The sequence below is a fragment of the Brassica napus genome, chromosome C5 (genome assembly GCF_020379485.1).
Source record: "Brassica napus cultivar Da-Ae chromosome C5, Da-Ae, whole genome shotgun sequence".
NCBI lineage: Eukaryota > Viridiplantae > Streptophyta > Magnoliopsida > Brassicales > Brassicaceae > Brassica > Brassica napus.
The window spans coordinates 47,696,841-47,710,894 of NC_063448.1; positions in this window are offsets into that span (position 1 = coordinate 47,696,841).

The following is a 14,054-nucleotide window of genomic DNA, read 5'->3' on the forward strand; positions in this document are numbered from 1 at the left end:
AGTGGAATGGTCCACAAGGTGGGTGTATAGGTCCACATATATCGCCTTGAATTCTTTCAAGGAACTTTGGTGATTCTTTATCGATTTTGGTTGGCGATGGCCTTACGATCAATTTTCCTAGAGAACATGCAACACATGTCATTTTATTCCCTTGAGAAATCTCCTGGATTTTCAGTGGATGACCATGTGAACTTTCTATGATTTTACGCATCATTGTAGTGCCTGGATGGCCAAGGCGATCATGCCATAATGTGAACTCTTCTGGGTTCTGTTTTACTAAAAGATTTGATTCGATCTCATCGATATAAGTATGATGTAGTCCCGAAGGAAGTTCTGGAAACTTTTCTAATATGTGTTTTCTGCCACATTTCTCAGAAGTTACATACATGTATTTCTTTCCATCCTCAGTTGCAGACTGAGTATCATATCCGTGAAGATATATGTCTTTAAAACTCAACAAATTCCTTTTAGAACTTGGAGAATATAAAGCATTATTTATGGAAAATTTTGTTCCATTCGGTAAAGTAAAGTTTGCTTTACCAGTTCCTTCAATCACGTCTGCAGGACCTGATATTGTATTGACGACAATTCTTGTCGGTTTTATATTAGAGAAATATCTCTTTTGTCTCAGAATAGTGTGCGTTGTTCCACTATCTGGTATGCATATTTCACGAATCCGTTTCTTGGATTTTGCTCCATTAGCATTATGATCCATTTCTGAAATTGTCATAAATATAAAAGAAACATAAAATTCATTCATATAAAGAAAAAAAAACACAATAATTATACAATAAGATGACGTTAAAAACATCATTATTTGTTTAAAACATGAAATATAATAATTATACATGGTAATACTGAAAACTATTCAATACTCTTATCATAGGCATTTCGATTCTCTTCAGGAGTAATCTAGTCCAGCTCATTAGCGAAGTCGGAGGATTCAAGGTATGAGGTCCCTTCAACATTTTCCGTGAGGTTCACCTCTTTAGCCTTTCCTTTCGTGGACTCTTGATATAACTTACAGAGATGTGAAGGAGTACGACAGGTACGGGACCAATGTCCTTTACAACCACATCTGTAACATACTGTCTCACGCTTCTGGGTGGTATCCTCTTGAGTTTCTTTACCCTTGGAAACTTGCCCGGGTCTAACCCACTTATTAGATCCCCTCCATTTGGGATTGTAAGTTTTTCCACGTTTGTTGTTGAAACGGCGGCCATGACCTCGATTGGCTTGGTTTCTTCTTTCCGAATTTTCTATCGCCGTAGCATTCACTTCAGGGAATGCTTTGGCTCCCGTAGGCCGGGAATTGTGGTTTTTGATTAAGAGCTCGTTGTTCTTTTCAGCTAACATGAGCGCAACCATCAATTCAGAAAATCTCGTGTACCCGCATTTTCTGTAAATTTCGGGTAAGAAGTGAAGCTGTTTGTGGAAGGTGATGTATGTTTTATTCATCATTTCTGCCTCAGAGACAGGATTACCACAATACTTCAGGAGTGCAACTATCCGCAGGACAGCGGAATTGTAATCCTCAACCTTTTGAAAATCTTGGAACCTCAGATTTTTCCACTCTTCTAGAGCGTGAGGAAGGTTGATTTGTCTCTGGTTATCGAACCTTTCTTTTAAAGTTTGCCACAGTTCAGCTGGGTCCTCGACGTTTGCATAGTCGTGCGTTAGACTTTCATCTAAATGCTTCTTCAGGAAGATTATCGCTTCGGCTATATGTTCGGGTGGTGATTTGTTACCGATTACAATTGTTTCGGTTATCTTTTTCATCACCAGATATGGTTTCACGTTTGTGACCCACCCGACGTAATTTTCGCCAGTTATTTTCAGGGCCGGGAACTGGAGTTTCTCGATGTTTGCCATTTGTAATTCGAATCGCAGAGTGATCGTGCTGATAACGTGTTATGAAAAGAACTGGAATTTTATTGTATCGCGGGAATTTAAACAAAGCAAAATTTTATACCCGTATGAAGAAGATAACACTGATAATAGGGGAGAATATGTTATTAGAAGGAGAGGAGATGGTGTATTATAAACGAACGCAAACGTTCGTATATATAGAAGAAAATTTACTGTGCAAATAGTGCAGCGGGACCCACATCTTTAATTATTTCAAACATTACGGTGGCCGCATTTGTTTACTTTCGTAACAATTTGGGCTTAATTATCACTCAATTTATACTTTCTTAACAACATAAATTCAAAAATGACAGTCTTTGAAAGCAGTAACTTCAATTATTACCCCCTTAAATAAAGTATATGCTAAACAAATTTATTTTATCCTATATCACTTTCATGAATAACCAGACACTGCGATATTATGAACATGATTCCCCCAATCCGAAAAAGTTATAATCACATACAATTATTAAAAGCAAATAAATCTCTGACAACGACTAATCACAATCGTAAAAGTAATATATAAACTATACAGCCTAGTTTACGTTAAATCATAGGGGACCGTCTTCCGACATAGCATGTTATTCATTTTCATTTACTCATCCCAACTAAAAATACCATCATATCAACATTGGTACCAAAATATAATAGTGTTTTAGCAGTCTGTCGTGGTTGAAAGTTGGAACAAAGTTAAGTAAAGTAAAACTTCTATAAAAATTAATAAGGTTGGGATTTTGAAATTTTATTAATTTATGAAAATTTCTTTATTTAGAATTTTAAGATGTATTTATTGTAAAATACAAAATATATTTGATTCTAGTGTATAGATATTAATTATTATTTTTTAAAATTTGACATTTATATTAATTTTATATATTATTTGATGTATATAATATATAGTGTATATAATTTAAACGTGGTTTAAGATATAATATTACTAAATCTCATCAAAAATATATTAAGTGTTAAAAAAATATAAAAATAATTCCATTATGAATATAAAAAACAATATAATGATAGGTTTTTACTTATATAAAATATGTATACATATAAATTATTAATTTATAATTTTAATGGGACCGTATCTTTACATAGAATTCTCTAAAAAATTATTAACCTATTATTTTATAGATTTGTGTCAAATTTTGAACTAACCTAAGTTGGGACTAGAAAAATTTATTAATTTATAGAGATTATTAATTTATCGGGTATTAATTTATAAAGGTTCTATTGTATTTGTTTTGATATAGATAAGCTAAAACCATATATAATGTAATTTGTATTTTTTTCCTCTAAAACAGAAAATATATAGTACTTTAAAATAAAATTGATCAAAATATACGGTAAAAATAAAAATTATTATTTTTCCACTAAATATAAAAGAGAAAAATTAGTACTTTCTATTTTAAAAAAAAAATAGAGACGAGTGAAAGTTGTTTTCTAACTACTATTTATTTTTTGAGCAAATTTTTTCTAACTACTAATATATATGTAAAATATTAATGAGTTGAAAATGTTCTAATTGCAAACATGAAAGTAACTGCCACTATCAAGGTGCTATCAAAACTTTGTTATATATGAGGCTTTAAATTTGTTTATGGAAACTTATGTGGATAAGGTTTATCAATCCATCAAGTACTACATAAATCAGACGTTGCATCGGTCTTATTAATACTTAGTACTTAAGAATTCCCTATTTGCTAATAAAGAACAAAAAAACTTATTCATTGTCCCCATAGAATAGTATTAGGGATTCTTGTCCACTTAGAACTAATATTAAGGTAAATCCAATTTTAACCCTCTAATTATACAATTAAAAACAAATTAAAAGGAAAACTAATTTTTATAGTCTCATTTACTCATTATTTACCGATTTCAAAAACACGGTTTACCCGTCGCAGAGTTTTAAAGTATTCTCGCCGGCGTCTCTTCGTTCATCACCTCCACCTCTCTCTTTGGTACAACCTACAACTCTTCAAAGATCTCTTAGAACATGGTGGAATTGAAAATTTTCTCTAGAAACAAGAGGTTCTTTCAACATTCTTCTTCTGTAAGACTAGTATCGCTAACGTGACGGATAGTTTTTATGTGGTTCTTACGCCACACTGTGTCTGTTTTTTTTTTTCAATTCAGGGAAAAATCTAAGGAAACACAATGCAATAGCCGACCAGCCGAAATCAATGCTACATTTGGAGATTCGTTCATGACTTGTAGCAGTAGAACAAAGCCAATTATTTGTTTCTCATCACAGCCGACATTAAACCGACTTAATATTGTAGCAGACCATGTCGTTGTGCTGATTTTGTTTGTTCTCATTAGGTCTTGATGTCATCATTGACCTCTCTTTTATGTGACTGGTTTCTATTGTTTACAAGTATGGAAACGTGTTTTGTTGCTCTGCTCTTGGTGTCGAGACGTGTTTCATTTGGGTACTTTACGGTTTGTTATAGTTGAGACAACATTTATGGACTTGGAAAAAAAGGAAATTAAACTCAGTTTTATATTTATGGATTTGGAGAAAAAAAGAAAACTCAGTTTGAAAAGTCACGAGGTAGAGCAATCTGTTGGGACCTTGTCATCAAACTCATCAGTGGAGTGAAGAACTATTCGCCTTGTTGGACTTCTTCTTCCCTTTGTTGGCATACGATAGTTAAACGCATATTCCTTCTCTTTGGCTTCTCAAGCTTTTTATCACTACCTTCATTATCATTGACAATAGAAAGTGAAATAAGAACGTGAAGAAAAACGTCGGTGAAGAAGAAGAAGTTTGTTAATTTATGGCAAAAAATTAAAAAAAGGAAATAAACAAGATTTAAAAGATTTTAGGAATATTTTATAACTGTTTTTAGCTAGATTTTCGGATTTTGTTTACAAATCTAGTAGAACTTACATTCTACCAAAGTTAGAAAAGAGATGAAGTGGTAAATCTGAAAAACTGAGATCGTAGAAAAAAGAAAAGTGTGAAGAAAGTATGTTCTGCCGAAGCAGATATGATAACTTTTATTATGCTTTATAATCTACCAAATATACAGAACATAGAAGAAAATGTAGATTTGTTATTCTGTCTTAGTAGGTCGAAATGTTTTGGTGTATTGTGCATTCTACTTTGGGTAGATCATTGTGTCTTATGTAGATTGTATATTCTAAGTCGTCGTAGATGGTAGATTTGATATACTAACACCTTTAGCCTATTTTTAAATTTACTATTCCAAATATTTTTTGAATCCAAAAATATTTTTTATATATACACATTCTTGACTACTTCATATTTTATATTTTTCTTAATTTTTTTGCATTGTAAATATATTGATATGAATTAAGTCCAAAAATGACAAAATTTGATTTTGTACTAAGGGGACAATAGTTTAGTTTACTTGTTCCGTTTTCCCAAAATTCCCTTATAACTATCGAATCCTTTTGAATCTTTAGTTTTATATTTATCAATTAGTGTCCAAAAGATGTAGATAACCGCTCGACCAATATTTTAGCATTTTAAACTTCCAATATAAACCAGCATTTTAAACTTCCAATATAAACCATAACATCAGCCATTTTCTATCTACAATGTCATATATTTTGGATGGAAACAGTTAAAATTTTTAATTGAGAGATTTTATCAGGAAATTTTTGAATAATAATTTATAAATTCTTGTAAATTTGATAAGATTTATAGAATCAACAAAATTGATAAAGGTTTATAAAGTTATATGTGAAAGCTGTAAATAGTTACAGAATTTTATAAAAAGTATATAATTGTAAAACCATATAAAATTATGGGCCCTAAAATTATTTATAAATCCTTATTTATTGTAAGAGTTAAAAAAATAAAGTAAATTTTTTAAAAGTATAATATTATTTATATAACTTTAAAATTATTTTATAGGAGTTAGTAAAATACTTACAAAGATCAATAAATATTATTTTTGTGCACAAATTTTATTAACTAAGTCTAAGGCGCTACAACGATTACAACCAGAGGTAAGTTCGACGGTGAGATGAACAACAATAAAACAATAAAGCATGAGATAGAAGTGTTACAAGGAGAAACTTGCTCGAAGTAGAGAGATCCGCATATAATCTTCGCTTGAATCTTTGAAACCACACCTCGAAAGAGCTTCAGATAGTCTGAAACGACGTTGAAATATCCTAGTGAAAGGGTTTTGAAGAGGAGTGAGAAGCCGATTGAAGCTAAAGAACCCATCAAACAAATGAGATCAGCTCTAAAATCGACTTTATTGACCCGGGAGATTAGGTGAATCTCAAGTGATCCAGAGAGAAAAGCGATCGGTAAGCAAGATGGTGAAGCAGTTGAACTATTTTTTTCTCCAAAACCATTGGTGAATTTGACGCTAAAACGAACAGCGTGGTTGATCTATAAATATTTATACTTCATAAAATAATGTATAATTCTTATAAGGATAGATAGTACAATTTATTAAATATTATAAATCATTTATAAAAATTGATAAACAATGTAGTACAGTTATAGGGTTATCAAATAATAAACAAAACCTTATTAGTTATTTTTAAGTTGAAGGTTTTTGAAACATTAAAATATTAATTGAAGGGTTATCTTTTGATTCAACAATAGTTGAAAGGCTTTATTATTAAAACCCGTTAATGAAATACTAGAAATCTTCTAATTTAATAATTGATATCTTTTTCATAATGATTATTCAATTCCAAACAAAGGGGTGATTGGTTGGGCTTTATCTCTTTACTTTAGCTTTATTTACTTTTAAATCACTAAACTTTATCAATCATGTTGTAACTTTATTTTTAATAGTTAAAACATAAATCAAGTTTCTATAAACTTTTATCAATCATGCTTTAGCTTTATTTTTAAATCTACAGCAAAAAAAAACTAAAGCAATTTTTTTTAATGTATTTTAGGTAAAAAACCTACAGATTTCTTTTATAAGCTCTAGAATCTGTGAAATAAAAAAATTATCTATAATATCAAATAAATTAGATAATCATAATTAAAAACATCTATAAATATTTAATTCAATTTTGAGTGTTGTAAAAATTATTGAAATATTTTAAATAAAATATATATTATTTATATATCAAATAACAATAAACTTTGAGAATTTATAAAAATATTAATATAAATAATTTAATTGATAAAAAAATAATTATTTTATACATACATCACATATTTCACCTATTTTATTTTAAAATATCTACAACCTATAATTTACAGCTACAACAAATTTAACTACAGCAAAAGTCTCTGGAAAAAAATATACGGTAACAACTTTACAGTTACAACCAATTTACCTACAGCTAAACTTTTACAAAAAAAATATACAGTAACAACTTTACAGTTACAACCAATTTACCTACAGCTAAACTTTTACAGCTAAATTTTTAGAGCCACAGTCCAACCAATCACCCCCAATATTTTCCTTTTATTTAAAGATTTTAACAAAAAACCCTCAAATAAGTTTATTTCGGGTAAAAACTCTTAAGTTAAAAATTTAATATAAAAATCCTTAAATTGACTTTATTTAATGGATTAGCCCCTTTTTCTACAATAACGTAAAATAAAGTAGGGATATCGGTAAATTTTTAGTTTATGAGTTTTTACACTAACCAAATTTAATGGAAGGGTTTTTACCTTAATCAAATTTATTTTGGGGGGGGGGGGGGGGGGGGGGAGAGATTTAACATAAAATTTGTAACTTAAATTTATAAAATTAACACTTCAAAAATGAGCTAATTTATTTTAAAAATTTGCACTCATACAATTCAATCTGATAATATTTTCTAAATTTCATGTTTTTGAATCCGGACCGAACGTGATTTCTTAGGTATAAATATCATAATGAGGCTCAAACATATATTCCCAAAAAATCAAGACAAATGAATCAACTAAATGAAACTAATCAATACTCTTAGGTATTTTTCTAAATTACATGTTTTTTTAATTCGAACCCGACCAAGATAAATGAGATCCTAAGACGAAGGCTACGACTGCACCTCAACATTTCAAGGATTTGACCGCATCATTCATCATACAATCTACTCGAATCAAACCAGTATACATAATAACATCTTTATATATTGAAAAGATCTTCAAGTGTTTTCTGGAACTGAAAAAGTAAAAAACCAACATAGTTCATAATATTAAAATCAAATATTCATATGCTTCATGTTGGGAAAATTATCCAATATCGATGAGATGAAGATGGTATTAGACAACTAGAAAATTTAAGAAGAAGACTCTTAATATTTAGGAAAGGGTTTACTACAAAGATTTTGTTTTTGGAAACTCTCTCTTACAAATATTTTCTCTCTTTGTTTTTCTTGATTCTTGGATGATTACAAATGGTGCTAAGCACCCCTATTTATACTAGTAAGTGGAGACTACAAGTTAGTTCTACACACTTCATCTTCTACACACTTCATCTTCTACACACTTCCTTTTCTACACACTTCTTCATCCTTCTCCATTTTTCTCTAGATATTTCTTCTTCTTTTTGGGCTTCTTGGGTCTTGGGCTAATGAGGGAAAAACCCAACAAATCTCCCCCTTCCCGATTTAGCCCGAAACCGTTGCCATCCCAGTGCCTTTGCAGCAATCTTCAAACTTCTTCAGCGGTAATACCTTGGTCATAAAGTCTGACCAGTTTTTGTCGGTGTGTACCTTTGTGAGATGTATGAGCTTCTCTTCAAGAACTTCTCGGATCCAGTGATGTCGGATATCAATGTGCTTTGAGCGAGAGTGAAACGTTGGATTCTTTGCTAAGTGAATAGCACTTTGGTTGTCACATAGCATGTTGTACTTGTCTTGCTTTACTCTCAACTCAAGCAAGAAGTTCTTCATCCATAGCATCTCCTTGCATGCTTCCGTTGCTGCGATGTACTCCGCTTCCGTTGTGGATAAGGCAACACACTTTTGTAATTTCGATTGCCAGGAAACAGCTCCCCCTGCAAAGGTAGTCACAAATCCTGATGTTGATTTCCTTGAATCTTTATCACCAGCCCAATCTGCATCGGTGTAACCGTTCAGCTCCAATTTTCCATTGCCAAAACATAGACACTTCTTCGTTGTGCCTCGTAGATAGCGTAGGATCCACTTAACTGCTTTCCAATGCTCCTTTCCTGGATTCGCTAGAAAACGACTCACAACTCCTACTGCATAGGCAATGTCCGGTCTGGTGCACACCATAGCATACATGAGACTGCCTATTGCTGATGCATATGGGGTAGTCTTCATTTCTTCTTTCTCTTTCTCACTTGTTGGACTTTGCTCCGAACATAACTTGAAATGTCCACCAAGTGGAGTGTTCACTGGCTTTGCCTTATTCATGTTGAATCTCTCCAACACCCTTTCAACATATCGTTCTTGGGATAACCACAAAAGCTTCTTTGGTCTATCCCGAGTGATTTTCATTCCAAGAATCTGTCTCGCTTGCCCCAAATCTTTCATTGCAAAGGACTCTCCTAGGTCATTCTTCAATGCGGCTATTTTGTTGCGATCTTGGCCCACAATCAACATATCGTCAACATAGAGTAATAATATGAGAAAGTCGCCGCTTTCGTACCTCTTTATAAAAACGCAATGATCGTTCTTGGTTTTCTTGAAGTTGTGATCCACCATGAAGGAGTCAAACTTCTTATACCATTGTCTTGGGGCTTGCTTGAGACCGTAAAGACTCTTCTTTAATCGGCACACCAAGTCTTCTTTTCCTGGAACCTTGAATCCTTCAGGTTGCTCCATATAGATCTCCTCCTCGAGTTCACCATGTAGAAAGGCCGTCTTGACATCGAGTTGTTCAATCTCCAAGTCTAGAACTGCTGCTAGACCAAGAACCACTCGGATAGAGGACATCTTCACCACTGGAGAGAATATTTCTTCAAAATCTATGCCTTTCTTTTGGTTGAATCCTTTCACAACCAATCGAGCTTTGTATCTTGGATTTGAGCTTCTATCTTCATACTTCAACCTATACACCCACTTGTTCTTCAAGGCTCTCTTTCCTTTTGGTAGCTTCATCAGCTCATAAGTGTGATTATCATGCAAGGATTGCATTTCATCTTGCATAGCTTCAACCCACTTATCTTTATGGGTGTCTCCTATGGCCTCCTCATAGCTTTGAGGCTCCCCCTCATCTGTAAGATTAACGTACTCATCTCGATAATATCTTACAGATGGTCTTGTCTCTCTTCCAGACCTTCTTGGCTCATGTTCTTCCTCTGGCTCCACTTGAACTTCTTCTTCACCTTCATCACCATTCGGATCCATGATTGGATCCCCTTCGCCATCATCTCCAATCACTTGTTCATGATCTTGAGGCTTATGAGAATCTTCATTCCTTACAACCCTTAGCTTTGGTTTCTTTGATTTGTTGATGTCTTCGATTGTTTGATCTTCGAAGAAAACAACATCTCTGCTCCGGATAACTTTTCTGTTAACCGGATCCCAAAGCCGATAGCCGAATTCGTCTTTTGGTGATCCAAGATAAATGCACTCTTTAGTCTTAGAGTCTAGCTTGGCTCGTTCATCCTTAGGTATATGGACAAACGTTCTGCAACCGAACACCTTCAAATGGTTGTAAGAGACCTTCTTACCCGACCAAACTTCCTCCGGGACATCGCCTTCCAAAGGAACTGATGGTGTAAGATTTATGACGTCCACTGCAGTCTTTATGGCTTCTCCCCAAAATGGTTTGGGTAGTTTAGCGTGAGAGAGCATGCACCGAACTCTTTCTGTGATCGTTCGATTCATTCTTTCAGCTAGCCCGTTCAGTTGTGGCGTCTTTGGTGGTGTCCTCTCCATCCTGATTCCATGAGCTTTGCAAAACGCTTCAAAGGGACCTCGGTACTCTCCACCATTGTCAGATCGAACACACTTGAGTTTTTGACCCGTACTTCGCTCTGCTTGGGCTACAAACTCCTTGAAAGCATCAAGAACTTGATCTTTTGACTTCAAAAGGTATACCCATACCTTCCTTGAATGGTCATCAATAAAGGTGACGAAATATGATGCCCCTCCATTGGATTTCTCGGACATGGAGCATACGTCAGTATGCACAAGATCAAGAATATGCTTTCTTCTTATAGGCGTAGATGATCTTCGGAAAGCGACCCTATGTTGTTTTCCGGCTAAGCAATCATGACATGGTGAGAGAGAAATACCTTTCATATCAGGAAGAAGTTTCTTGCTAGAAAGTATACTTAAACCTTTCTCACTCATATGCCCGAGTCTTCGGTGCCATATATCGATGTCATCACTTGCAACGTTTACTTCTTCCTTGCAAAGCTTGGCTTGAGTCACGTATAATGAGCCTTCTTTTCTTCCTCGAGCCATGATCAAACTTCCTTTGGTTAACTTCCATTTGCCACCACCAAAATGACTGTCCAAGCCGACATCATCGAGCTTTCCGGTTGATATGAGATTGAGTCGCATGTCGGGAACATGTCTCACATCCTTGAGAACTATCTTACATCCAGTGTTTGATGTAAGAATAACATCCCCCTTTCCAATGATCTTGCTTCTTCCTTGATTTCCCATTTGAACATTACCAAAGTCACCACTTTGATAGGTTGTGAAGAAGCTTCCATGAGGGGTGACGTGAAAAGAAGCACCAGAATCAACGATCCATGAGCTATCATCAGAGCTAAGATTACATTCTCCAACGAGATATAATTCTTCGCTCTGGTCTTCCACAATGGTGGTAGTCTTTTCTTCATGCTTCTTTGTAGGATTGAACCGGTCTGGTTTGATATTACCGGCTTGTTTGTCTTTCTTGAAAAACCGACATTCCGACTTCATGTGACCCTGTTTGCCACAGTAATAGCAAGTAACTCTCGGACGTGACTTGGATCTTCCTCGAGATTGGTCTCGTCCTCTGCTTCGGTTTTGACCACGAGTCTCTTCTCTACCTCGTCTATCAACAATGTTAGCTTCTGAATATGAACTCGAACCTCGTTCCTTCCTGCGAACTTCTTCGTTTAGAAGGCTATCAGTGACGGTGTCCATGGTAAGCTTTCCCTCCGGTGCTGAATTGCTTAGAGTGACAACTAGTGTGTCCCAACTCTCCGGCAGTGAACTGAGGAGTAAAAGGGCTTGCATTTCGTCTTCAACCTTCATATCAACTTTGTTAAGCTGATTTACAATCCCCTTGAAATTGTTCAAGTGCTCCATCATGCTCTGGCCATCCTTGTACTCCAACTTTACCAACCGTCGAACAAGAAGAGCTTTGTTTCGAGGTGTTTTCTTTTGAATCATGGATTCAAGTTTTGTCCATAATTCAAAAGCATTTGTGTAGGTAGAAACATGTTCAAAGAGAGATCGGTCAATGTACTTACGGATTACAGCAACCGCTTTTCGGTTTAGTATTTCCCATGTTTTGTCATCCTTTCCTTCCGGCTTCTCCTTCATGATGATGGGTTCATGCAAATCCTTACAATAAAGGTGATCTTCCATCATCGGTTTCCAATAAGAGTAGTTGTCCGTCGTGAGTTTGAACATGTCACCTTCAAAGGTAACGGTGGCCTCCATCTTCACTTCTTCAAAGATAACGGTAACCTTGCTCTGATACCAGCTGTTGGGAAAATTATCCAATATCGATGAGATGAAGATGGTATTAGACAACTAGAAAATTTAAGAAGAAGACTCTTAATATTTAGGAAAGGGTTTACTACAAAGATTTTGTTTTTGGAAACTCTCTCTTACAAATATTTTCTCTCTTTGTTTTTCTTGATTCTTGGATGATTACAAATGGTGCTAAGCACCCCTATTTATACTAGTAAGTGGAGACTACAAGTTAGTTCTACACACTTCATCTTCTACACACTTCATCTTCTACACACTTCCTTTTCTACACACTTCTTCATCCTTCTCCATTTTTCTCTAGATATTTCTTCTTCTTTTTGGGCTTCTTGGGTCTTGGGCTAATGAGGGAAAACCCCAAGAGATCATGTTTGGTTCGGATCTAGAAAAACATGTAATTTAGAAAATAATATCAAACTATATTGTATCTAGTACGAATTTAAAAGATAAATTAGCTCATCTATATGCATTTTTAAGTGATATATTTATAAATTTGGGTTATTAAAATTTTACATCATTATTATTGTATTTTCATTTTTTTCAAATATTTAAATTCCTTAACTAAGTTTGGTTAGGATAAAACTCCCTAGCTAAGTTTAGTTATGGTAAAAAATCTTAGCTAAGTTTAGTTATGGTAAAAATAGCTAAACTAAAAATTTACGGGTACTCTAGACAGAGAGGCTAATCCGCTTAATAAAATCAAATTATGAGTTTTTACGTTAAATTTTTAATTTAAGAATTCTTATCCGAAACACGCTTACTTGAAGGGCTTTCTTGATCCTTTATTTAATTGCAACTAATAATACATGTGACTAGACGTTGACGCACCGCAAATAGTTGATAGGAATATATTCCCAATACACATGTATGATAATGAAACACTATGACCAGCCAACTCATAAACTTCGTAACTAATTGTACTAGGAGCATTGCCAGGGGTGTGAACAGAGCTAATCTCCTGGCAAATGCGTTATTAATTTATTAACATGATAATATTATAATTTTAAGGTTATGAGTTGAATGCAATCTTTTATTTATAATTAAGGTTATGCAGTTTTCAGTTTTGGTAAATTAACAATTTAAATTGACTATAATACTTTACTAGGTAAAGACTGACCCTTTGCAGGGTGACAGTTCTTAAAATATTAACACTCTATAATAAACCACGTTTTAGATAGAGTGAGATATTTTATTATATAAAAAAATTTAAAAAAAAATATCAACAAAAGATATGTAAAATATATTTTAATGATTTGATCAAATTAAAATTGTAAAAATTAAAATTTTTTTTTGTCAGTAACATAAACAAACTCATGTAAATTCTGTAAACTAAACTGGTAACTTTTCATCCATATGAACGACAAAAGATAACTGCTTCCTTGCACTTCGTGTGAAACTGTCTATCAAATTTTACGTTTGTGGTCTCAGTGGCAGAGGGAGGTAGAGAGGAAAGAGGGCAACTGCCCCTTATGAAATATTGATTTTTTTTGTGTATTTTCATTGATTATTCAAAATTTATATGGTTTAGATGGTAAAATTTCTACTATTGCCCCCTATAAATTAAGTTTAAATCATATATTGCC